This window comes from Oncorhynchus kisutch, linkage group LG5 (assembly GCF_002021735.2).
Source record: "Oncorhynchus kisutch isolate 150728-3 linkage group LG5, Okis_V2, whole genome shotgun sequence".
In the NCBI taxonomy this organism is placed as follows: domain Eukaryota; kingdom Metazoa; phylum Chordata; class Actinopteri; order Salmoniformes; family Salmonidae; genus Oncorhynchus; species Oncorhynchus kisutch.
Genome location: NC_034178.2, coordinates 4,497,093 through 4,521,569, shown reverse-complemented (window position 1 = coordinate 4,521,569; position 24,477 = coordinate 4,497,093). Strand labels below are relative to the sequence as shown.

General features: G+C 44.7%; 1 long non-coding RNA gene across 1 annotated transcript; it reads right to left on the bottom strand.

The window, feature by feature from the left end:
• Positions 1 to 2,549: 2,549 nt before the first annotated feature.
• Positions 2,550 to 12,646, bottom strand: LOC109881566 (uncharacterized). The gene is made up of 3 exons (XR_004209932.1): positions 12,555 to 12,646; positions 12,343 to 12,465; positions 2,550 to 3,972 (listed from the first exon to the last, which is right to left on the bottom strand). It is a non-coding gene; the product is annotated as an uncharacterized LOC109881566 (long non-coding RNA).
• Positions 12,647 to 24,477: the final 11,831 nt, after the last annotated feature.

Sequence of the window (24,477 nt, the reverse complement as noted above, 5' to 3'; positions counted from 1 at the left end):
ATAACAGTGTGTGTCCAGCTATAGGGGTCCAGCCTCCCCAATGATAACAGTGTGTGTCCAGCTATAGGGATCCAGCCTCTCCAATGATAACAGTGTGTGTCCAGCTATAGGGGTCCAGCCTCTCCAATGATAACAGTGTGTGTCCAGCTATAGTGGTCCAGCCTCTCCAATGATAACAGTGTGTGTCCAGCTATAGGGGTCCAGCCTCTCCAATGATAACAGTGTGTGTCCAGCTATAGTGGTCCAGCCTCTCCAATGATAACAGTATGTGTCCAGCTATAGGGATCCAGCCTCCCCAATGATAATGTGTGTCCAGCTATAGGGGTCCAGCCTCTCCAATGATAACAGTATGTGTCCAGCTATAGGGATCCAGCCTCCCCAATGATAACAGTGTGTGTCCAGCTATAGGGGTCCAGCCTCTCCAATGATAACAGTATGTGTCCAGCTATAGACACATACTGTGGGTCAATGCCACTGACTCTACTCCAGCCACTTTAATCATGGGAATTGATGGGAAATGATGTAAATATATCACTAGCCACTTTAAACAATGCTACCTTATATAATGTTACTTACCCTACATTATTCATCTCATATGCATACGTAGATACTGTACTCTATATCATCGACTGCATCCTTATGTAATACATGTATCACTAGCCACTTTAACTATGCCACTTGGTTTACATACTCATCTCATATGTATATACTGTACTCGATATCATCTACTGTATCTTGCCTATGCTGCTCTGTACCATCACTCATTCATATATCCTTATGTACATATTCTTTATCCCCTTACACTGTGTATAAGACAGTAGTTTTTTTTGGAATTGTTAGTTAGATTACTTGTTCGTTATTACTGCATTGTCGGAACTAGAAGCACAAGCATTTCGCTACACTCGCATTAACATCTGCTAACCATGTGTATGTGACAAATAAATTTGATTTGATATAGGGATCCAGCCTCTCCAATGATAACAGTGTGTGTCCAGCTATAGGGGTCCAGCCTCTCCAATGATAACAATGAAGACCACCACTTTTAGTTGGTAACATTTTTATTGTTGTTCTGTCCACTGTTTTCTCTGTAACAGACATTTATGTGCAGAGAGGGGGCAGCACGGGGCCACGGACTCATCAGAACCAGAGCTGACCCCTGACCTGCCCTGTCTGATGACACTCTCGTTTGCATTGACGACCCTCCACAGCAGCGAGTTCTGTCCTCGTTCCCGTCCCTCTCGGCTGAACTGAAGCACTTCTCTCTGTTGGAGCCGCAGCTCGAGTGCCCTCCACCTACTTCACTGACCGACCAACCGCTTTTCGAGTGACCAACTGCCACAGCTGTATGACCATTGCCTCCACAGAAGACCACAGGCTACAGTGGCCTTTCAGGCCAAACTGTTTGTTGTTTTGCTGTTCTGTTGTCTGCCATGTTCCCAGGAAAGAGCAGGAGGGATGAATCATAGTGTTGTCCTATACTGATCTGGGGTTTTCACTGGCTCAGAATTCTCTGGAAAAGTTTAGCTGCAAATCGATTATAAGTGTGTAAAGAGATTTCACAATGAGCCAGTTCTCTACAATTCGTTGTCGGTTCACCCTGTTTCTTATTACATTTCTCTCTCTTTTGTTCTACGGGGGAATTATACACACAAATGGAGTCTTTGGTCACTCTGGGTCTTGTGGGTCAAACCGGAAGGCACCAAAGTATAACAACAACAAGGATCTGATAATGGGTGTCCTGACAATTAACAAGGAGGAAGAATCTCAATTTCTTGTCCCCTCATCTACCGATCACAATCCATTAGCACAAGTTAGGGTTAAAACAAACTGCTATTCAGAGATAATTAGGAGCTGGTTTCGGGTTGGCGAGGGTCGCGTGGGGAGAGGGTGGGCGGCGGGGGGGGGGGGGGGGTCAGGCCGACACCAAGGGTCTGCAGCTGGGGCAAGTGAAGTGTGACACGGGGTACCCGAGCCGCACGCTACCAAGCCCCCTCATCCCAGCCACAACCCCCCCAAACCCTCCTCAACCCCCATATCCCCATCATCACCTGCTGTAAGGGGAGCTGCTCCAAATTAAACAAATTATTTCAACCCTCTCTCTGCTCTATTCTCTCTTTCAGAGGGGCCTGTGCCACAGCAAACCTCTGCTCAATGATTCCACCTAAGGCTGAGGACTAACAAGGCTAGGAGGGAAGGGAGGGAAGGAGGAGGAAAATGTGCACTAAATTGGCGAAGGTTTGTCTTTCATTAATCAACACGTTCCTGCTAGCTCAAGCTTCCTATCTTCACATTCAGAAAGGAGTGAAATATTTGCCGCGGTGACAGGATTTGCCTCTAAGCATTCATATTTAATTGAGAACAAACTTTTAATTTCCTTCTATTCATTCTGTACTATTTCCTGAATTTGACTGGCCTTGGCCTTTAACATTGGGTCCCAGGTCTTCAATTTGGACATTTCAGAGTACAATTGTGACCATAAACATTTTGAAACGGCTCAAATTTGCTGGAACAATAAAAATCTGTTAAGGTATCGATTTGACACTTGAAGCTTTTTAGACCACTTTATTGATTGTTAATCTGAATTGTTAATTTCATAATTAAAGACAGAAAACAAGTCAAATATGATTTGTGACAAAACAAAATAAGAAATATTATAATATCCAACTAGAGTACATATTAACATTGTACTTACGTAATAAGAACAAGATATAAAAGGTAAATATAATTAATTATAGTTAAATATAATTATACAAACTAAAGGGTGTGAATCTTCTTCACTTCATTTCCAGTCACATATGCTCCCTACTCGTTTAGTGGTGTTAAACACTACGCATATCTATAACTCTGTTGTCATTTCAAAAAGCTATTCTCCATAGGCTTGTATCTCTCTCTCTCCCTCTCTTGCTTGCATTTCATTCTGTGATTCTGATGACTAGTTGTTTTTTCAGCTCTCTGCTGTTGTCTTTGTGGAGACGTATCTCCCTTTGTTCTGTCTCTCTCATTTGATGTTTTATGTATCCTTTATTTAACCAGAGGTCACATTGAGACGACATTTCTTTTTCAAGTGAGCCAAGACTGAGGGCAGCATACATATAGTTCCACATGGCACAGCATGAAGCAGAACAACGAGTAGAGGTTAAAACAGTGAAAAGTGACTGACTGAACATACAGAGCAGGTTTAAAAACGTGCAATCTGTGTACAGCAGCCCTCCAACCCGGGATTTAAAACCATCAATCAGAAATAAAATGATCGAGTCTTAAAATCCTTCTGCAAAGTGTTCTGATATGATAGGGCAGCCAAGCTAAAAGCACTCGTAACAAAGTCTGTTCTTGTGTTGGGAACATTCTATAAAATACAGTTGTGTGATCTCAGACAGTAATGTCCATGACTTAAATATGTTGGCATCTGCCTTAAAATGGCCTTCTAGACAAACAGACCAGAGTGTGTCGCCTTCCAGTTAAGGATGTCCATCCTGTGTCCCCTCCTGTCCCCGGTTCTCTCAGGCCTGCCTGAGTCTGGCTCCAGCACAGCTCTACTGGAGGGCAGCTTGTGTGAAACGGTCACTTTGGTCACTCTGCATCAGTGTTCGAGTGGAATGCCGGCCCTGGCCGCACACAGACACCACTCTGGGGGATGGGGGGGGTAGCTGGGCAGGTGGGCTGTCTGGAGGGAGGGGGGTGGGGGTGGAGGGCGATGCTGGATGCCCCTCATTGTGACTGGGGGACAGGGACACCAAGGCCCCCTGGGTAGCCCCTCTCAGAGGTCAGTGTGGCAGGCAGATAGGGATCCCACTGTGTAGTGGGGCCCTTTTAGTTATTAACTGGATCTATGTCAGCTCTGCCGGTTAGAGCCACAATGCTACAACCCAACCTGTTCTCCACACAAAGGCCCCGGTAAAGAGACACCACTGCTCCCATTGACTGAACCACTCCGCTGTGTGTCTTCCACTGCTTGCAACCAGCAACCAGCCGCTGTGAACAAATATAGCAAAATGATACCTGAGGTGTAGCGTTCCTTCCTTCTCCCCCTCCCACCATCCTCCTCTCTGAGAAAGAAGGCCGTTACACACCAAACAGCCTCTCTGATCAGCAATTATACACTTTAGAGGTATTTAATAGAGCTGAAGGGGGCGAGGCGGCCCCTGGAGACCACCGGCAGTCCATGAATACACCACGGCTCTCTGCAAATGGAAGGAGAGACGTGCCATTTGTACACATTATTCATACATTAAACGCCAGCTCAAGTAAAACAGTTACGACTCAGGCATTACAGCGGTTTTTTCACACGTCTGTGTCTTGTCTGCAGTGTTGTTTATGCTTTTGTACAAAGGATGACAACCCTCGTAAGTTATTCAGCCGTGTGCGTGTGTGTGTATGAGTTAAAACTCTCTCTACACATCTTTTCCCCCTGTAACTATATTTACCACTAAAACAGGTCAGAGTTGGCTCATTTCAGAATCATGATCTGGCAAACGAGATTACCATCAATTAATATTCCATATTACTGGTCCTCGTTCATATTCACAATATGCAGATCTCCATTTGTCTTTTAAAGTAATGTAGTTTGGCAATCCACCGCTCGTTTGTAATGTATGCTAATGTGAGTAAAAACACTTTAGAATGTCTCAGAGGAATAAAAGCCATATCACAATTCAACACAAGCCATTTTGGGGTGTCAAGAAAAGTTCAAAAGGCAGCACCTGTCAGAAACACTTTTTCTCTCTCAATAAGTTCTCACAATGAGCTGAACAAAGTGTGTGAGGTAGCCAGAGGGTCTGTTAGTTGGACCAGGACTCATCAGTTCAGAACAGCCCTATGTTTATTCAATTCCACTGAGCCATTTACTTCATGTTGGCGTTCCTATCTTTTATTATCTATCCTCGTTGTCCAGAAGGACCCTGCGGGTAAGCCTTTAATTTGACGGTATATACCGTGTGTATCCTGTACATACGACTAATAAAACTTCAAACTAACTCAGGCCAAAAGAGTCGTACCTCAGCCCCCATGCCAAGTCAGGACTACCCCAATCAATAGTCCAGCCAGATCTGCCTGACCACCTCTCTGACCCAGTGGACCACTTAACTAGGATCAGCTACTGTATATATATTAGCCTACTGGAAAACAGACACATTTCCTGTTTTGGCACAGTTCTATTTAACGAGAATATAGGATGGATACTAACCGCGTAACAATGTGTTCAGGGTGTCATCTATGAAGAAAAAAAATAGGTGAAAATGAACTGACACCGCAGGCCATTTCCTTTCACATATATTATCACTTAAACCATGATATATTTTCAACACTAGAGCGAATTCAAACATTTCACTGCTTTAGGTAGAGTTAGCCGTACTGTGTAGGAAGCCACAGCCAAAACCCCTAGCAGAGTAGAATAGAAAACTTTATTGACCATACAGGATAGACACTTTTCTTTGGCATCACCTTAAAATACATTCTCACGTCATACACATGTAAACCAGTCAGTCCATCATACAGTAGTGTATCTCTGAATGTCCCACTCCATGCTGCTTTTGAACCTCATCCAAACCCATGTTAGCAGCATGCGGTCTTTCCATCTCCTAACAGTAAAGGACAACGGCGTGTCAGATCCAGAAACACATTGTACACTTACAGTAGATGGCAATGGGTGCAGCCTGCCTTCCTGCCTCTCCACCACAGACGGCCGGTGATACCTTCATTGTGTAGGTCGGGCACATAGTAATGGCTGGAATGGAATGAAAATGGTATTGCCACATCAAACACTTGGTTTCCTTGTGTTATATGCACTATTCCATTCACTTAATTCCAGCTATCCTCCTGTGCCTGTTCATGCTAGTGCCACTGTATGCCCCTCAGAGAGGCCCTCTCTCACCCAGGAGCCCATGAAGGACAGGCCTCATGATTCCCTCTGCATTGGAAGAGGCAGCGTGAGGAGTTCAGTGACAGGAGACAGTGTCCCCGCATTGCGTCAGGCAATAGTGTCACACCTGTCACCCATCAATCTGCTGCCACGGCGCGGAACCAAACACCTCGCTCACTCATATCAATAGCTAACTGCCAAACATGCCCTTAGTGGTGTCACCCCAGCCAAGTGCCTCCGTGTTACACCCCACCCGGCTCCTGTCATGGGGAACGAGAGAGAGGCATCGCCGGTGTATTTACATACTGAAAGGTCACAAATAGCCTCCAGGCGCTGTGCTAATTAGACTGTGCTAAAAAAAAACTCCAAAGATAAATTAAAAAGACAAAAATTGAGTAACATCTAAGCATGTTTAGGTGTTGAAGGTGGAGCAAAAGACAGATGAAAGTGGATGAAAGAAGTACGGGACAGAGAGGATGCTTCTGGTGTTTGGCTTGAGACGTGGGCCATCAAATGCAGGATTGCAGACTGGGAGTTTGGATGGTGAGATAAGCCTCAGCTGGCCGAGTGAAGATCCCGTGACTTTCAGAAGGGTCGCTGTCCGTTTGGCTGAGGTTGGCCTAACCTCAGAGGAGCTTCCCCTGTAACTCTGGTTAGCCCAGTTGGCCTAGCTCTTCCCCTGTAACTCTGGTTAGCCCAGTTGGCCTAGCTCTTCCCCTGTAACTCTGGTTAGCCCAGTTGGCCTAGCTCTTCCCCTGTAACTCTGGTTAGCCCAGTTGGCCTAGCTCTTCCCCTGTAACTCTGGTTAGCCCAGTTGGCCTAGCTCTTCCCCTGTAACTCTGGTTAGCCCAGTTAGCCTAGCTCTTCCCCTGTAACTCTGGTTAGCCCAGTTAGCCTAGCTCTTCCCCTGTAACTCTGGTTAGCCCAGTTAGCCTAGCTCTTCCCCTGTAACTCTGGTTAGCCCAGTTAGCCTAGCTCTTCCCCTGTAACTCTGGTTAGCCCAGTTAGCCTAGCTCTTCCCCTGTAACTCTGGTTAGCCCAGTTAGCCTAGCTCTTCCCCTGTAACTCTGGTTAGCCCAGTTAGCCTAGCTCTTTCACTGGAGACATTGACCATATGATGATATTCAGATGACCGGGCCTGTGTGATCGCACTTAGCCAGATAAGCGAATCAACCTTTATAATTCAAAGTGACAAGCTGACAGGGAAAATGAGTGTAAAATGATATACTTATATGAATTTGTGTGTCACATCGCCGTCTGTGCACTTGTTTATCTCCGTGGCCATAGCCGAAGGCTCCTTTCTCCACGGTGCGAGAGCACTTTGTTCCCCCGGCCTTCAGACTGATCCCCCTTCGCCCTGGTGAATTTGCTGATTAATTTTGGATGCTCTCCTTAATTAACACCCCAAAGGAAGAAGTGTAGATTTCCTAGCCGCGCGTAGCAACCACCCAAAACAAATGAGTCTGAGGGAAGTATGGGAGGGCCCTTAGGGAGACAGACGTGCTGATGTCCGAAATGACATTACAGGAGCAATCTAGAGTTCCCCTACCCGATGTGATGTAGGAGACCTGGATGCAGGCGATGCCTCGGGAGCTCCATAGACCTTTTAATCAGCGGCTGCCTGGAAACTAGCTTCCTATTAGTCTCATTTCATTTGCTTTACCGTTGATGAAGAGCCGGCCTCACAAGATGCCACCCGACGCTTGAATCATGCTGCACCAGTGCCAGGGAGGGCAGGGCTGGTGGTGGGTGGTGCCGCCGCCGGACCCCGGCCATTAATTGGTGCACTCTTACTTCCAGTGAAATTGGCAGACGATGGACGCGGGCGAAATAAAAATGCGATTTGTTTTAGAAAATCTGAGAGGATTTGGCTAATTGGGGTGAATTGCGCCCATCTCGTCCGTTGACAGCCAAGTGGAAATGCGTGAGGAGCTGCAGGCATGCAGCTTGTTGTGCTCTCACCCCTCGCATGACAACTTTTAAGACTCTGACAGGAGGGGGCTGAAATGACAAAAGGCCAACAGAAATAGCCAAAAGCACACAGAGACATGGCACAGAAGTCTATGAAGCCACGCGACCTTGAAAGGCCAAACCAGCGCTGCCTCACTGGGTAGTCCAACTGGGTAGAAACTTGATTGGTCAAACATTATGCACCAAGAAAGTACACCAAACTTAAACCCTAAGAGACAGGTCTCAGCCTCGGCCCCAGTATGGTCACACCTCAGAGATGATATGGTCTAGATCACCATATCAGGAACTGAACAAAGTCAAGCCATGGACTAAACCTTATGACAGGACGCAATCTTGAAAAACGTTGTGCCAAACACAATCATTTAGCAACTGCAAAGGACAAAGGTTGCCAAACAGTAGCAGTAATGTCAGCATAAACAAGATCCGTGTAGCTAAAGAATCCATGATGCCCAGATCAATAACATTGTACATGCAGCTGTAAAATGTCAGTTTACAGAACAGTGGCCTGATACAGTGTTCAATTGAGGCCATTAAAAGCACATACGATCCTCTAACTTCCTGTCAAACAGACATGCCTGCTTGAGCACGTCGTCTGAGCTTCTCCACTGGACAACTGTGGACTTTGTGCTCTCGGGGTACAGAAAAAATACACAGGGAGAATTCCTGTTACAAAAGGACAAGAAGTGCTAGTGTAATTGGGATATTTGGGAGCGTCTCGTTTCAGGGCCAGGTGAACTAACGCTGGTGAAATTAAGCCGGTAAGGGTAGAGCCCTGGTCCTGGTCTCACTGACTGGCTGGCTGGGGAGCTTGGCCTCCCTCTATCCTCTTTCCCCTTAGTCTCCCCCACCTCTCTACCCTCTCTCTCTCGTTCTCCCCTCTGACTGTGACACAGTAGCAGAGCCCGGCCGGGTCTAGGACTCTCTTTGGGACAGCCCAGCAATGATAGCAGCTTGATCGGAGAGGTATAAGTAACAAATTAGATCAATTAAAGTGTCCAAGAGGGGCACCTGCCCCAGAGTCCTGTTACACTAAACAATCCCCTCATCTTTGTTTCCTCCTGCAGGATTCCATTTGCAACCTCATCACTTCCAAAGGCTCCACAATGGTCCTGTTTGTTCGCTAATGGAGACGGCCAAGGAAACGACTGACCCTTTCCCCCTCGTTACTATCCGACCTCCACACTCGGGAACTAGGTACAGAAGCAAGTTTGCAGAAACCAATCCCAGCCGCTCCCTCAGCCCCACTCCACCCCTTTGCCCCCCCCCCCCCCCCCCCCCCGTTAGCAGGATCTAAACAAGCTTGATTTGTAACAAATTTGTAACCCCAACTATCTTTAATTGCCTGAAAGTGGCTCAAACAAGGAGCTGATTGAGATAAATAATGGTAGCGCTGAGGATATCAGAGCTGGGAGTTAGAGAGCCCTCTGGTCTGTCCTCAGCTCTTATTCACTACATAGTACTGCAGTGTGTTTATCACTACCTCCCAAATGACTGGACAGCAGACCAGAGGAGTTCAGAAGGCCCAGATCACAGACTGTTAGGATTGTTTCTCAGACCAGAGGAGTTCAGAAGGACCAGATCACAGACTGTCAGGATTGTTTCTCAGACCAGAGGAGTTCAGAAGGACCAGATCACAGACTGTCAGGATTGTTTCTCAGACCAGAGGAGTTCAGAAGGACCAGATCACAGACTGTCAGGATAGTTTCTCAGACCAGAGGAGTTCAGAAGGACCAGATCACAGACTGTCAGGATTGTTTGTGATAACCTCTGATTTTCAACTCTTTGCTAGCAGATCGGGCTCTAAGGAATCAATTCAATACAACCAGCACTGCAATGTTCATACGGTTGCATTTAATACACCTTTCCCCTGTGGTCAAATACAATTGATGAATGGTAAAAATAGCAGGTAGATCCCGTCCAGTTATCAGAATAAGACAAATGTCAGTAGGCAGAAGTGTAAACAAAGATAGTGAAGCAGAAGCATTAGTAATGTAATGGTGACAGCAAGACCATACAGTGCAGTATAATCCCATGCCACCACGGTAAACCTGTCTGTGCACACCAGTGTCCATGCATTTTCAATACACCATAACTCTGCACAGAGTGTTATGGGCATCATATGAATGAACCAAGGTGCACCTCAACATCATGATGAATGAGATGCTTCATATTGTTAATTGGTTATTAGGCTAAAATCCCCACAGGTTGTGTCTATAACCTGGCTATTTATTTGCATTAGGCTTACAACACAGCCTTTTCAAAAACTGCAGGACCATTTGTCAGTCACTCTTCCAGCAGCTATTAAAGTACTTTCTCCAGTGATAAAGCAACTCGGCTTGATGGTTAGAAGCATGATAACTAGGTAGAGGGCTGCAAAAATCACACCAGAGTAGAATGGCCAATTATCAGGAGAGTTAGAGAAGCGACGGTGGCCCCAACTATTGCACCCAGCCAGGCAGACAGGCAGCGAGTCTGTTTGAATCTGCTTGATGAATGTGATGTGTGCTCCTCTTTCTCTCGCCCCCCCCCCTCCAATTCATCGGGAGTGAGCGCTTAGAGCCGATTGTTTACTATAACCTCGTAATCAACCTGGCTGACAGCACACTATTACCCATGATAACAGGCCTAGCTGCAATTTGGGGACTGAAAGAAAAGCCCACCTCCTAGATGGAGCCCTTCTGATGCTGTACTGACAGAGCGCTGCCCTGTTATCTTTCGCCCTAATTTGTTTTCAAGAACTGTGATTTACATTTCAGTTGGATGGCACCTTTTAATGTTGCAGCACAGGGATGAGAAGTGGGCCGGAGCGTCGCCGGGCCTGAATATTATTCCACATCTCCGGCTGCAGTGTTTGAAATGACGGCAGCGGCGTTTCCACCGTCCTCAAGTGGAGAGGATTACAATTAAAAATCTAAAGGCGGCGTGTCCATCAAAACGATGGCCCATAACCCTTTGTGTACCACTACATATAATGTGGGCTCAGCCAGTGGAGGGGCTGGCAGATGCTAAACGGTTTCCAGCTAATCATAATGTACTAGTGACTGAGGCCCGCTCTCATTTGAATATTACGCAATGAGTGTTATTTCAGAGAAAAGGGCAGATTGCTAAAGAGCATGCAAATGTAAGTCATTTGGCCAGCAGGTAAAAGAAAACCCATGCCCACCACTATGAAAACAATAGAGGGGAGGCTTATTGCTAAGTTCAATTATCCTCTGCGGTGGTCCCTTGAAGTAGGGCGGCAGGTTATAGGAGCATCTCCCTTCCATTTGGTGCACCCCTTCATGTTGTGACCATAGATTTCAGTTGGTGAACAGGTTTTCTAGACAGCTGTGTATTGAAGCATAACTGGCTGTTTGATTCAGAATTCCAGTTTGGAATCACAAAAACATTACCGTTGAACCAGCGAGGGAAACTTGCACGGAGAAGAGATATTGTTTCACTGCCTACAGTAATAGGCCGTAGTACACAAATAACACACAGTCGCCACAACTACTTCTTTACAGTGAGACATCAAAGAGAGAGAGAGAGTGCGAGAGTGGAAGAGTGTATGTGTGTTCTAAATATGTTGTAAATAAATCATTTATTTCATGTGTTTCTAAGGTATTAGATTCATATCATCGATGTGCAGCACATTTATCTTGAACGGCAAGATAAGTGGATTTTTGTTGTAACTTCTTGTCATACATCATTTATTTATTTAAATTCAATAGCATTTGAACCTAGGCTATATAAAGTAGTGTAACCTTCTACAGTATTGACATGACAGCCGCCTTCATAGATCCTTAACGTGTGCTCTTCTTGCGATGCAATCTAGATTGTGGCATTTTACATAATCCACTGTTTATTCATTTTGTTTCAATCGTCAATGAAATGATGTAAAACAACCTCTCAAAGCTCAGAGTGTAGTAAAATGCAGACTTCATGTTATTCAAATACCTTCAGTTACTCGAAGGCAAAGGATTCTCATTTAAATAAGAATTGCACTTAAATGTCACATGGGTTTATCTAAAATTATGAGATTATGTATTTATTGCATTAAACTGGATTCTAATGCATGTTTGGGGAAAGTAAAATGAGGAAATATGCTCCTAGCAAAATTCAGACTAATGAAATTTTTAATTGTAAACGTTTTTAATTGTATTATTATTCTCCCTTAGACAGACATTGCACCTGAAGATTTGGTACTTGAATAAAAACTGCAAGTAACAATTTACTTTTATTCAAGTGATTATATCAAACTATTAGCCGCAGTCAAAAACCTGAGGGTCCTTCAACGGTCTCCCAGATAATACAATCTCTACAATACCTCTTGATAACAAGTCATCATTATATTCCCTAATGAATTAGCTTGTAAGAAGATAATGCAACAACCGCTATTCAGGACGGAGGAGTCGAGATATCACGCCTCGTGTGCCGTGCTGGGAGCAGGAAAGAGGAGAAGAGCCTCTTGTAGGTTGTGTTATTCCGGGGCAAACCGTGGCGACTGCAAGGAGAGAGGAGAACAATTCGCCTACCTCATCAGTCGCCGTTGTGGGAAGACAGCATTCGTGATGCAAGTCAGCATTCGTGGTGCAAGTCAGCATTGCAAGGATGTTCGTGAAGAAGTTGTTCAAACGCAATCAATGTGATATGTCTACCTGTCGAGACAGTCGAGTGTTTAGTTAGTTCAGCTTCTCTCACACACACTGGGCAGCAAAGTGAATATGGCTATTAGCAGTTAACTCACTTTAATAACATTGCAAGTATTTATATTGAACAGGATCTGACACAACAGAAGAACTGTCTGTCACTTCCTGTATCAATAACGTTTGTACGTCAATAATGCAAAGGCCAATCACAAAACAGATCATTAGTTCCCAGGTAAATAGTAGTCTACAAAACACCTGTTTCCATACATTCATAGAGCCCAGTAACAATGCACATGAAATAATCTTACTGCAACATAAAGCAGAGTTTAAAATGCTTTGGAAAAAGAAAAGCATACACTGAGTCAAATAAAACCAGCAATAATAGATTCCGTTTTATTTTATAGGGTCCTATGTTACAATATAATTAGATTGGTTATCGTCCCAGATGTTAGCCTCCCCTCCCCAGCAGTTTGGTCCATATGTGTCTGCATTATGGAGATAAACAGAAGCATGTGCGTGTTGATGCTAATCAAGCATATGGGCACTTTACAAAAGGTTACTCCGAATAAATTGGATTGAATGACAATCTGTTTGGGAGATGTGATCTAGGTCCTACTATGGGATCTCACTGTAAGGATGATAAAAGAAATAGTTAGGTGTTCCAACTTTTTGATCACACAGGCTTGGATTCGTATCACAAGGGGCACCGCCAATCGAGTTGTTGAGTAGAGAAGGAGAAGTTATTTCCTGCAGTCTGCCACTCTCTAAAACTAATTGTGTGGTTGCACTCTCAAACAACATAAACAAGTAGCAATTCTAATCTAGAGAGAGAGAGAGAGAGACTTTGGTATGCAATTTGTCTTCCATCTTTCCTTTGTGATGACCGGGAGAGATGTAAAGCTTATCAGCGACTCATTTCAATGGACTTGATCATTTCGCTGAACTCCAGGGGTTTCTTATCAGTAGAACTAGGATAGAATGATGTATGCTGCTACAGCCCTGCCTCACTCCCCTTCTCTTCATCTCCACAATGTGCTGTACCATCAGCCACCGTCTATTGTTTATCTAAGCAGATCGTTGTGGATTTTCTTTTTTTTGGCTAGTCAGATCATTGGCTATAGTTCAGTCTTTCTGATTGATCCTTTGAAACTCTAACTCTCAGCATGTCGCCAAAGGATAAGGCTTTTGTATGAGTCTCAGATAGAAGGAATGGGATTCTTAACTACAAGAGAGCAAGTGTTTTGATGAGTAGCTATTTGCTTCGCTTCATAAATATATTATAATGCCAAAAGAATAGATTTGAACACTACAATATTGGTAGACATGATATACCTCTGTTGAATAGGCCTTTGCTCTGTCACTTGCACTAAGATAAAGTCAATGTGTATTTTCCCTATGTCTTATAGTGACATCTAGCGGCCAAATAGTGAACTTCCTTCAAAATGTCCAATCAGACATTGCACCTCTACTTTGTATGTTTTATAATTAGTAGACATGATGACAAAGTGAGGAAATGGCCAACATCATTATTATTATTTATTTCCTCCAGAAGAGGAAATGACACTGTTGACCCCTTCATCACCCTCATATTATCTTCTGGGATCATGTGGACATATGGATGGACGTACTGTACGGATCTGTACATGGTTCTGGTGTCCCTAACCCTAGCCTCTGCCCCTCTTCATCATATTTAACCACCATCTCACACACACACACACATCTACCTCCAGCACTGATAACACTCCCTCTCTGATCCGCCTGTGTTTGCTCTCAACCAGAAGTTACCTTGATCACGATGCCCAGGGTTTTCAGTTGATTAGAAACAACAGCATGCTGTAATAATTCACCCAAACAAAGCTGCAGCCTGATTCAAGAGGGTCTGTGATAGGGGGGGGGGGACAAGGGATAGGATGTGGCTGATGTTGCCGCTGCGTGGAGTTCTGAAGTGGGGCTAATTGAGCCTTTGTGGGCCAGATCGGGAGGAGGAGGAGGTTCAAAGACAACGTTGGAGCAACAACATTGTGTTTCATTAGGAGGACGTGGGGGAGCTTTGATGTGAAGCCACTCGTGCAGCACCTGTAGCTTTGATAGTGGGGGTCACAGAGTAGGGTCGAGAGGGCTCCACGGACCACGGTACAGTACAGCCTGATGGGATAGCAGGGAGGGATTAGGCCCAAGAACAAGCCACTGGACAGGCCTGAAGTGGGAAAATCCATATTCATCTCTCCCTTCTTCATCTATAATGAACATTCGTTTTTGATGCCTGCTTAATTATGTGCCAATTTAATTGTTTCATTGGTTGTTGGTCAATCCTAGCAGTTGTACTTGTAATGTCTGATAACTGGCAAATGCGCCCTCCAATTTGGTGGTGGTTCTTGAGAACATGATAACTCTTTCCTCATGGTATTACAGGTGACGTGGTCAGTGATAAACTGAGGTTGAGGGATCCGTAAGGCCCTTTTAACTGGAGATTAAGCACTGCTTAGATAAATGTCTTCACCTTAACAAGGTTCTCTTTTCTCTAAGACTGACACTTCTTCTTAGTGTAAATAACCAGTGACATTTAGTCAAACCAGCCCTTTGGTTTTGTCTTTACCATCGATGGTCCCTAACTCACCCTGTCTCTGGCCTTTCACTGGTTACGCTTTTGTTCTGCAACATGAAAGGAGAGAAGAAGGGAGAGGAGCTACATGGGGGGAGGAGGGACATTTTGAATGAACCGCTGATCAATATTATGCCCCATCTAGCAGTGAGATAGTGGGGAAGATGGATGCTTCATGGATCTGGAGAGCAGGTCATTGTGGTGTCAGTAGCGTACAACCCTGGACAACATGGACAGTTCACAGGCTCTTTCTTTTAGTTGACCCTGGTGCTCAGTTCAAGTTCTGTCCAGTTTCCCGTCCAACTATTACAGTCTGAATCTACTGTCTAATGACAACTACCTCATGCTGTTCTGTTAGTCTGGGCTGGGGCTGGTTCTACCTCATGCTGTTCTGTTAGTCTGTGCTGGGGCTGGTTCTACCTCATGCTGTTCTGTTAGTCTGTGCTGGGGCTGGTTCTACCTCATGCTGTTCTGTTAGTCTGGGCTGGGGCTGGTTCTACCTCATGCTGTTCTGTTAGTCTGTGCTGGGGCTGGTTCTACCTCATGCTGTTCTGTTAGTCTGTGCTGGGGCTGGTTCTACCTCATGCTGTTCTGTTAGTCTGGGCTGGGGCTGGTTCTACCTCATGCTGTTCTGTTAGTCTGTGCTGGGGCTGGTTCTACCTCATGCTGTTCTGTTAGTCTGGGCTGGGGCTGGTTCTACCTCATGCTGTTCTGTTAGTCTGGGCTGGGGCTGGTTCTACCTCATGCTGTTCTGTTAGTCTGTGCTGGGGCTGGTTCTACCTCATGCTGTTCTGTTAGTCTGGGCTGGGGCTGGTTCTACCTCATGCTGTTCTGTTAGTCTGTGCTGGGGCTGGTTCTACCTCATGCTGTTCTGTTAGTCTGGGCTGGGGCTGGTTCTACCTCATACTGTTCTGTTAGTCAGGGCTGGGGCCGGTTCTACCTCATGCTGTTCTGTTAGTCTGGGCTGGGGCTGGTTCTACCTCATACTGTCCTGTTAGTCTGGGCTGGGGCTGGTTCTACCTCATACTGTTCTGTTAGACTGGGCTGGGGCTGGTTCTACCTCATGCTATTCTATCTGGACTGGGCCGGTTCTACCTCATACTGTTCTGTTAGTCTGGGCTGGGGCTGGTTCTACCTCATGCTGTTCTGTTAGTCTGGGCTGGGGCCGGTTCTACCTCATGCTGTTCTGTTAGTCTGGGCTGGGGCTGGTTCTACCTCATGCTGTTCTGTTAGTCTGGGCTGGGGATGGTTCTACCTCATGCTGTTCTGTTAGTCTGGGCTCGGGCTGGTTCTAACTCATGCTGTTCTGTTAGTCTGGGCTGGGGCTGGTTCTACCTCATGCTGTTCTGTTAGTCTGGGCTGGGGCTGGTTCTACCTCATGCTGTTCTGTTAGTCTTGGCTGGGGCTGGTTCTACCTCATACTGTTCTGTTAGTCTGGGCTGGGGCTGGTTCTACCTCATGCTGTTCTGTTAGTCTGTGCTGGGGCTGGTTCTACCTCATGCTGTTCTGTTAGTCTGGGCTGGGGCTGGTTCTACCTCATGCTATTCTATCTGGACTGGGCCGGTTCTACCTCATGCTGTTCTGTTAGTCTGGGCTGGGGCTGGTTCTACCTCATGCTGTTCTGTTAGTCTGTGCTGGGGCTGGTTCTACCTCATGCTGTTCTGTTAGTCTGGGCTGGGGCCGGTTCTACCTCATGCTGTTCTGTTAGTCTGGGCTGGGGCTGGTTCTACCTCATGCTGTTCTGTTAGTCTGGGCTGGGGCTGGTTCTACCTCATGCTGTTCTGTTAGTCTGGGCTCGGGCTGGTTCTACCTCATGCTGTTCTGTTAGTCTGGGCTCGGGCTGGTTCTACCTCATGCTGTTCTGTTAGTCTGGGCTGGGGCTGGTTCTACCTCATGCTGTTCTGTTAGTCTGGGCTGGGGCTGGTTCTACCTCATGCTGTTCTGTTAGTCTGGCCTGGGGCTGGTTCTACTTCATGCTGTTCTGTTAGTCTGGGCTGGGGCTGGTTCTACCTCATGCTTTTCTGTTAGTCTGGGCTGGGCTGGCTGCTGTTGAGATGGCCAAACACAGAGGTCATTAACAAATAAGCATTGAACCCATGTTTAGATCCTTCCATCTTTTTTTTTTACCTTTAATTAACCAGGCAGGTCAGTTAAGAACACATTCTTATTTTCAATGACGGCCTGGGAACAGTGGATTAACTGCCTGTTCAGGGGCAGAACGACAGATTTGTACCTTGTCAGCTCGGGGGTTTGAACTCACAACCTTCCAGTTACTAGTCCAACGCTCTAACCACTAGTCCAACGCTCTAACCACTAACCACTAGGCTACCCTGCCGCCCCATCTCCAGTCAGAGCGTTAGCCTTTCCAAACCTGAACAGCAAGGAACAGCTAACATCCTGCCCCGATTCCTCTATTACAGCACTGTCTTGTCTGGTAGCGTGACTGAAGTGAAGGTGTGTGTGGTGTGTGGGTATGTGTGTGTGTGGCACCATTAGTGAAATATCAGTGTTATCGCCTGCTCCTTTCACTCCGTCTCTCCTGATGGCAAAGCAGTGTGTTCCCTGCTGCAGAGTCTGTTGTTGGCTAAATCCTCCCAACAGCAGTCTGTGTAATCACATACCCCAATTAGCCCAACCCCTGCTCTCTCTTTCTCCTTTTCTTACCCCTATTTCCTCTCCTCCACCAACACAGCGGCCTCTCCTCTTCTCCTCCTTGCTACACGGCGTAATTAGCTTTCATCAGGCGAAGCGTAGGACAGGAGAATGAAAAAGAGCACCTCAGCGATTGTGCAAGCCACTCTCCTCCCTCCTCTCCCTCTATCTCTCTCATAATCAGACGCAATTTCAATCAGATGGATTTTTATCGCTAACACTAAGGAGAATTGGCCTTTGTCCCAGGCAACCCCCTCTCACCCCATCACACCCCCCTCTGAGTGATTTCCTGGTGAAGCCGTCACTTAGGGGGGACTCCTCTGTGCCTGAAGGACACCTTGTCTTCGGGATGAAATGTATATTTTGTCACAGTGACTCACGGACCAACCAAGGTGTACAGTAAGAAATCAAGAATCTTCTCAAAGAGATAATTAGTCACTTTTGGAGATAATTGGTGGACACATTTTATTGAACCCCCATTTTCCTCTCATGGTGGCTCAATGTCATTAGTAGATCCGAATATATGTGTTTAGAAATCCTGTCCTGTACTGCTCTGTTCTGTGGCTTCGCGCTCTCTGTCATCCCACCATATGGGGAAGAACAGAGGTGGCCTTATCTAAGACATGTCATCTGCTTCCCCAGATGTTGGATAAGGGAAGAGCTGTACTGTGCTGTACACATGCACCTCCTCAACTGTATTTCTCAGGTGCTTAGTAAGACAGCAGATGCTACAGCAAATCAACCATGTGTTTAGCAGAGGAGATATTTTCTGGTGAGCAGTGGAGGCTCCTAGAGGAGGAAGGTGAGGATCATCCTCCTCAGTGAATTTCATTAAAATAGTGAAACATTGAAAAACTTATGCTTTTTAGATAAATCTATAGTAAATGTATGTCACCAAAACTGAAAACTGAAAAAAACTGCTTTGCAATAAAGGTCTACAGTAGCCTCAAGAGCACTCTGTAGGGCAGCACCATGGTGTAGCCGGAAGACAGCTAGCTTCCATCCTCCTCTGGGTACATTGACTTCAATACATAACCTAGGAGGCTCATGGTTCCCACTCCCTTCCATAGACTTACACAGTAATTATGACGACTTCCGGAGGACATCTTCCAATCTTTCAGAGCTCTTGCATCATGAATTGGATGTTTGATTGATTGGATGTTGTCCATCCAATCAAAGGATCAGAGAATGAATCTATTACTGAAAGCAAAAGGTGCAGCTTCTGTAGATTCCACTGCAGTGCATAAAATGTGGTAAGTTGTTGACTCAAAGATAGAGAAAGACAATAGTTAAACAGTTTTGAGAGAGAGCTATATTCTTTTTTTCTTAACTAATTAATGCAGTTAGCTAATTTAGCTCAACAACCTGAATCAAAAAGAGAGAAATGCTTTTTATATTAGCGAGCTTCACGATTTGGTTTTGTTTATTGTTTTGTTTGGCATAATTTTGATTTAATAAAGAAAATGTACGCTCACCACGCTGCACCTTGGTTCTCTCCTTTCAACGGACGTGATTGGGACGGCAGGGTAGCCTAGTGGTTAGAGCGTTGGACTAGTAAAGAAATACAATTGGTACAGGGCAAAGTTGAGTATCATGTAGTAGCCTAAACCTATCAATGTTACATTGAACTATCAATGACAGTCATCCAATATGCTGTAATAGAAATAAGGCCATGCCCATAAAATTATTGCCCTCCTTAATCTTAAACAGCACCGGCTGGTGAGGTACTGTTCAATAGTGTGACTGTTCACACAGGTAATGTTAAATTAGCACCATACTGTATTTTGGCGTTGCACACTGTACAGCTCGAGGAGGATAAGGTAGCAGCTAATCATTGTTCACCCATGCATGTGGACTGATTCTTAATAGTACCACTCTGTATTTGGCCATGGTTGACATTTACTTGATAATGCGTGTTTAATCCTGTTCTGTTTCTGAGGCGATTTGCAGGTGGAACGAACGGAGACCTTCAGTATGTCACCATAGAGGAGAGAGGAGAGAAGACTGGATCTCTCTCTCTCTCTCTGATTCTCTCGTTCTCTTTTCACCTCTCCTTTTTCTTCCTCTAATTCTCTCTCTCTCTCTCTCTCTCTCTCTCTCTCTCTCTCTCTCTCTCTCTCTCTCTCTCTCACTCTCTCTCTCTCTCTTTCTCTCTCTCAATTCAATTCAAGGGGCTTTGTTGGTATGGGAAACATACGGTATGTTTACATTGCCAAAGCAAGTTAAATGGTTTAACAAAAGTGAAATAAACAATTAAAAGTGAAAGGTAAATATTACACTCACACAAGTTCCAAAAGAATAGAGACATTACACATGTCATATTATGTTGTGACAATGTGCAAATAGTTAAAGTACAAAAGGGAAAATAAATACACAGAAATATGGGTTGTATTTACAATGTTGTTTGTTTCTGCACTGGTTGACCTTTTCTTCTGGCAACAGGTCACAAATCTTGCTGCTGTGATGGCACACTGTGGTATTTCACCCAATAGATATGGGAGTTTATCAAAATATGATTTGTTTTTGAATTCTTTGTGGGTCTGAGGGAGATATGTGTCTCTAAATGGTCATATACATGTTCATACATGAGCCATGTCTGCCTATGGTGACCTTTCTGAATAGCAAGGCTATGCTCACTGAGTCTGTACATAGTCAAAACTTTCCTTAAGTTTGTGTCAGTCACAGTGGTCAGGTATTCTGCCACTGTGCACTCTCTGTTTAGGGCCAAATAGAATTCTAGTTTGCTCTGTTTCTTTGTTAATTATTTCCAATGTGTCAAGTAATTATCTTTTTGTTTTCTCATGATTTGGTTTGGTCTAATTGTGCTGCTGTCCTGGGGCTCTGTGGAGTGTGTTTGTGTTTGTGAACAGAGCCCCAGGACCAGCTTGCTTAGGGGACTCTTCTCCATGTTCATCTCTCTGTAGGTGATGGCTTTGTTATGGAAAGTTTGGGAATCGCTTCCTTTTAGGTGATTGTAGAATATAACGACTCTTTTCTGGATTTTGATAATTAGCGGGTATCGGCCTAATTCTGCTCTGCATGCATTATTTGGTGTTTTACGTTGTACACGGAGGATATTTAGACCCCAGACCTCACAACCATAAAGGGCAATGGGTTCTATAACTGATTCAATATTTTTTTGCCAGATCCTTATTGGTATATCAAATGATATGTTCCTTCGGATGGCATAGAAGGCGGTTCTTGCCTTGTCTCTCAGATGGTTCACAGCTTTGTGGAAGTTACCTGTGGCGCTGATGTAGGCCAAGGTATGTATAGTTGTTTGTGTGCTCTAGGGGCAACGGTGTCTAGATGGAATTTCTATTTGTGGTCCTTGTAACTGGACCTTTTTTGGAACACCATTATTTGTGTCCTACTGAGATTTACTGTCAGGGCCCAGGTCTGGCAGATTCTGTGAAGAAGATCAAGGTGCTGCTGTAGGCCCTCCTTGGTTGGGGACAGAAGCACCAGATCATCAGAAAATAGTAGACATTTGACTTCAGATTCTAGTAGGTTGAGGCCGGGTGCTGCAGACTGATATAGTGTCCTTGCCAATTTGTTGATATATTATGTTGAAGAGGGTGTGGCTTGAGCTGCGTCCCTGTCTCAACCCACAGCCCTGTGGAAATAAATGTGTTTTTTGCCAATTTAAAACACACACTATTTGTTTGTGTATAGTCGTGGACAAAAGTTTTGAGAATGACGCAAATATTAATTTTCACAAAGTCTGCTGTCTCAGTTTGTATGATGACAATTTGCATATACTCCAGAATGTTATGAAGAGTGATCAGATGAATTGCAATTAATTGAAAAGTCCCTCTTTGCCATGCAAATGAACTGAATCCCCCAAAAACATTTCCACTGCATTTCAGCCCTGCCACAAAAGGACCAGCTGACATCATGTCAGTGATTCTCTCGTTAACACAGGTGCGAGTGTTGATGAGGACTGGAGATCACTCTGTCATGCTGATTGAGTTCGAATAACAGACTGGAAGCTTCAAAAGGAGGGTGGTGCTTGGAATCATTGTTCTTCCTCTGTCAACCATGGTTACCTGCAAGGAAACACGTGCCGTCATCATTGCTTTGCGCAAAAAGGGCTTCACAGGCAAGGATATTGCTGCCAGTAAGATTGCACCTAAATCAACCATTTATCGAATCATCAAGAACTTCAAGGAGAGCGGTTCAATTGTTGCGAAGAAGGCTTCAGGGCGCCCAAGAAAGTCCAGCAAGCGCAAGGACCGTCTCCTAAAGCGGATTCAGCTGCGGGATCGGTGCACCCCCAGTACAGAGCTTGCTCAGGAATGGCAGCAGGCAGGTGTGAGTGCATCTGCACGCACAGTGAGGCAAAGATTTTTGAAAGGTGGCCTGGTGTCAAGAAGGGCAGCAAAGAAGCCACTTCTCTCCAGGAAAAACATCAGGGACAGACTGATATTCTGCAAAAGGTACAGGGATTGGACTGCTGAGGACTGGGGTAAAGTCATTTTCTCTGATGAATCCCCTTTCCAATTGTTTGGGGCATACGGAAAAAAGCTTGTCCGGAGAAGACAAGGTGAGTGCTACCATCAGTGTCATGCCAACAGTAAAGCATCCTGAGACCATTCATGTGTGGGGTTTCTTCTCAGCCAAGGGATTGGGCTCACTCACAAAGAATTGTACCAACACATCATCCGAGAGCAACTTCTCCCACCCACCCAGGAACAGCTTGGTGACGAACAATGCCTTTTCCAGCATGGTGGAGCATCTTGCCATAAGGCAAAAGTGATAACTAAGTGGCTCGGGGAACAAAACATTGATATTTTGGGTCCATGGCCAGGAAACTCCCCAGACCTTAATCCCATTGAGAACTTGTGGTCAATCCTCAAGAGGTGGGTGGACAAAGCCTCCTTCTGGCTTCAAAAGAAAAACAGGCCTTATTCCTAAAATAAAATCCCAATTTCAGCTTCAATTTTTTTGTAAGTTGTTGAATTTGCAACTTAAAAGAGAGGCCGTCATCAATTACAATTCCAAGATATTTATATGAGGTTACACCCTCAATCTCCTTGTCCTGACAGGTAGTAATAGGTGAAAGGTTCAGAGGTCTATTTCTTGCATTAGAAAACACCATTAGTTTAGTTTTCTCAGAATTGAGGATAAGCTTCAATTGACACAAGGTATGTTGAACAGTATAAAAGCAGTTTGCATGTTCTGGAAAGCTTTTGTAAGAGATGAGGCGCAACAGTAAATAACAGTATCATCAGCATAAACATGAAGTTGTGCATTTTGGATATTTTTGTCTAAATCATTTATATAAATAGTGAATAAGAGAGGACCAAGTACAGAGCCTTGGGGCACACCATTCAAGACAGACAATTTAACAGACATAAGCCCATCAAATTGAGTGCACTGAGTTCTATCAGACAGATAGTTAGCAAACCATGCAACTGCATGCTCCGAAAGACCTACACTCGACAATCTCTGCCTTAGTATAGCATGATCAACTGTATCAAAAGCCTTAGAGAGATCAATAAAAAGTGAGACACAGTGCTGTTTTTTTGTCAATGGCTTCAGTAATATCATTTAAAACCTTCATGGCTGCTGTAATTGTGCTATGCTTCTTCCTGAAGCCCGATTGGTACATTGATAAAATAGAGTTAGTAAATAATAACTATTTTAGCTGTTCACTTACAAGGGTCTCAAGTATTTTCACCAGGGGTGACAGCTTTGAGATTGGCCTCCCCCTTTTAAAAGTGGTAGGACAAATGCTGATTTCCAGATCTTTGGAATTTCAGTATATTCCAGGGTTAGATTGAACAGAGATGTAAGTGGTTCAGCTATTAAATCAGCTGCAGAGAAATTGGCTTTCTCTGATCTAAGGATTTCAGGGCTTTATGTACCACCTGCACTGAGAATGGTAAAAAGCTAAAAGTTTGACCAGCTCTCACTGGTTCATCCACACAGGGTTGTACAGAGACAGAGGACACTGAATCAAACAGCCTACCAGGTGATACAAAGTGCTCATTGAAACAATTTAGCATTTCAGTTTTGTCATATATAGCAACAGTCCTTCAAAACACATGACGGTAATTCATTAACATTACTGTTACCAGACATAGACTTAATAGCCTTCCAAAACTTTTTAGGGTCATTCAGGTTATCAGTTGTAACAGACATAAAATATTCAGACTTGACCTTCCTGAGAAGAAAATAACACTTGTTTCGTAACTGCCTAAAAATAAGCCAATCAGCATCAGAACATGATTTCCTTGCTTTAGCCCAGGCTAGATTACGGTGGTGAATAATACAAGACAGCTCAGAAGAAAACCATGGATTATCCCGCCCTTTAACCCTGAACCTGCAGAATGGGGCATGTTTGTTTACTATTTGGGAAAAACCATCAGAAAATAATTTCCAGGCAGTTTCCACATCAGGGATAAGTTCAATCTGCTCCAGTTTCCACATCAGGGATAAGCTCAATCTCGGTCCAGTCAAAATAAAACAAATCATGAAAGAAAGCCTGCTCATTAAAACACTTCAGATTTCTCTTACGAATAAAACGTGGGTTTGTCTTTGGAACCTTAGTATTTCTACCAGCAACAACAGCACAATGGTCAGTTAAATCATTCAAGATTTATCTGGGAATTTAAGATTTGGGCGAGTGGGTGAATTAATCAACTGGGTAAGATTCAAAACCATTCAAAAACATTTTTGGTGTTGGAGTCATGTTTGGCCACGCAGTCGTGGGTGAACAGGGAAAACAGGAGGGGACTAAGTACAGACCCCTGAGAGCCCCC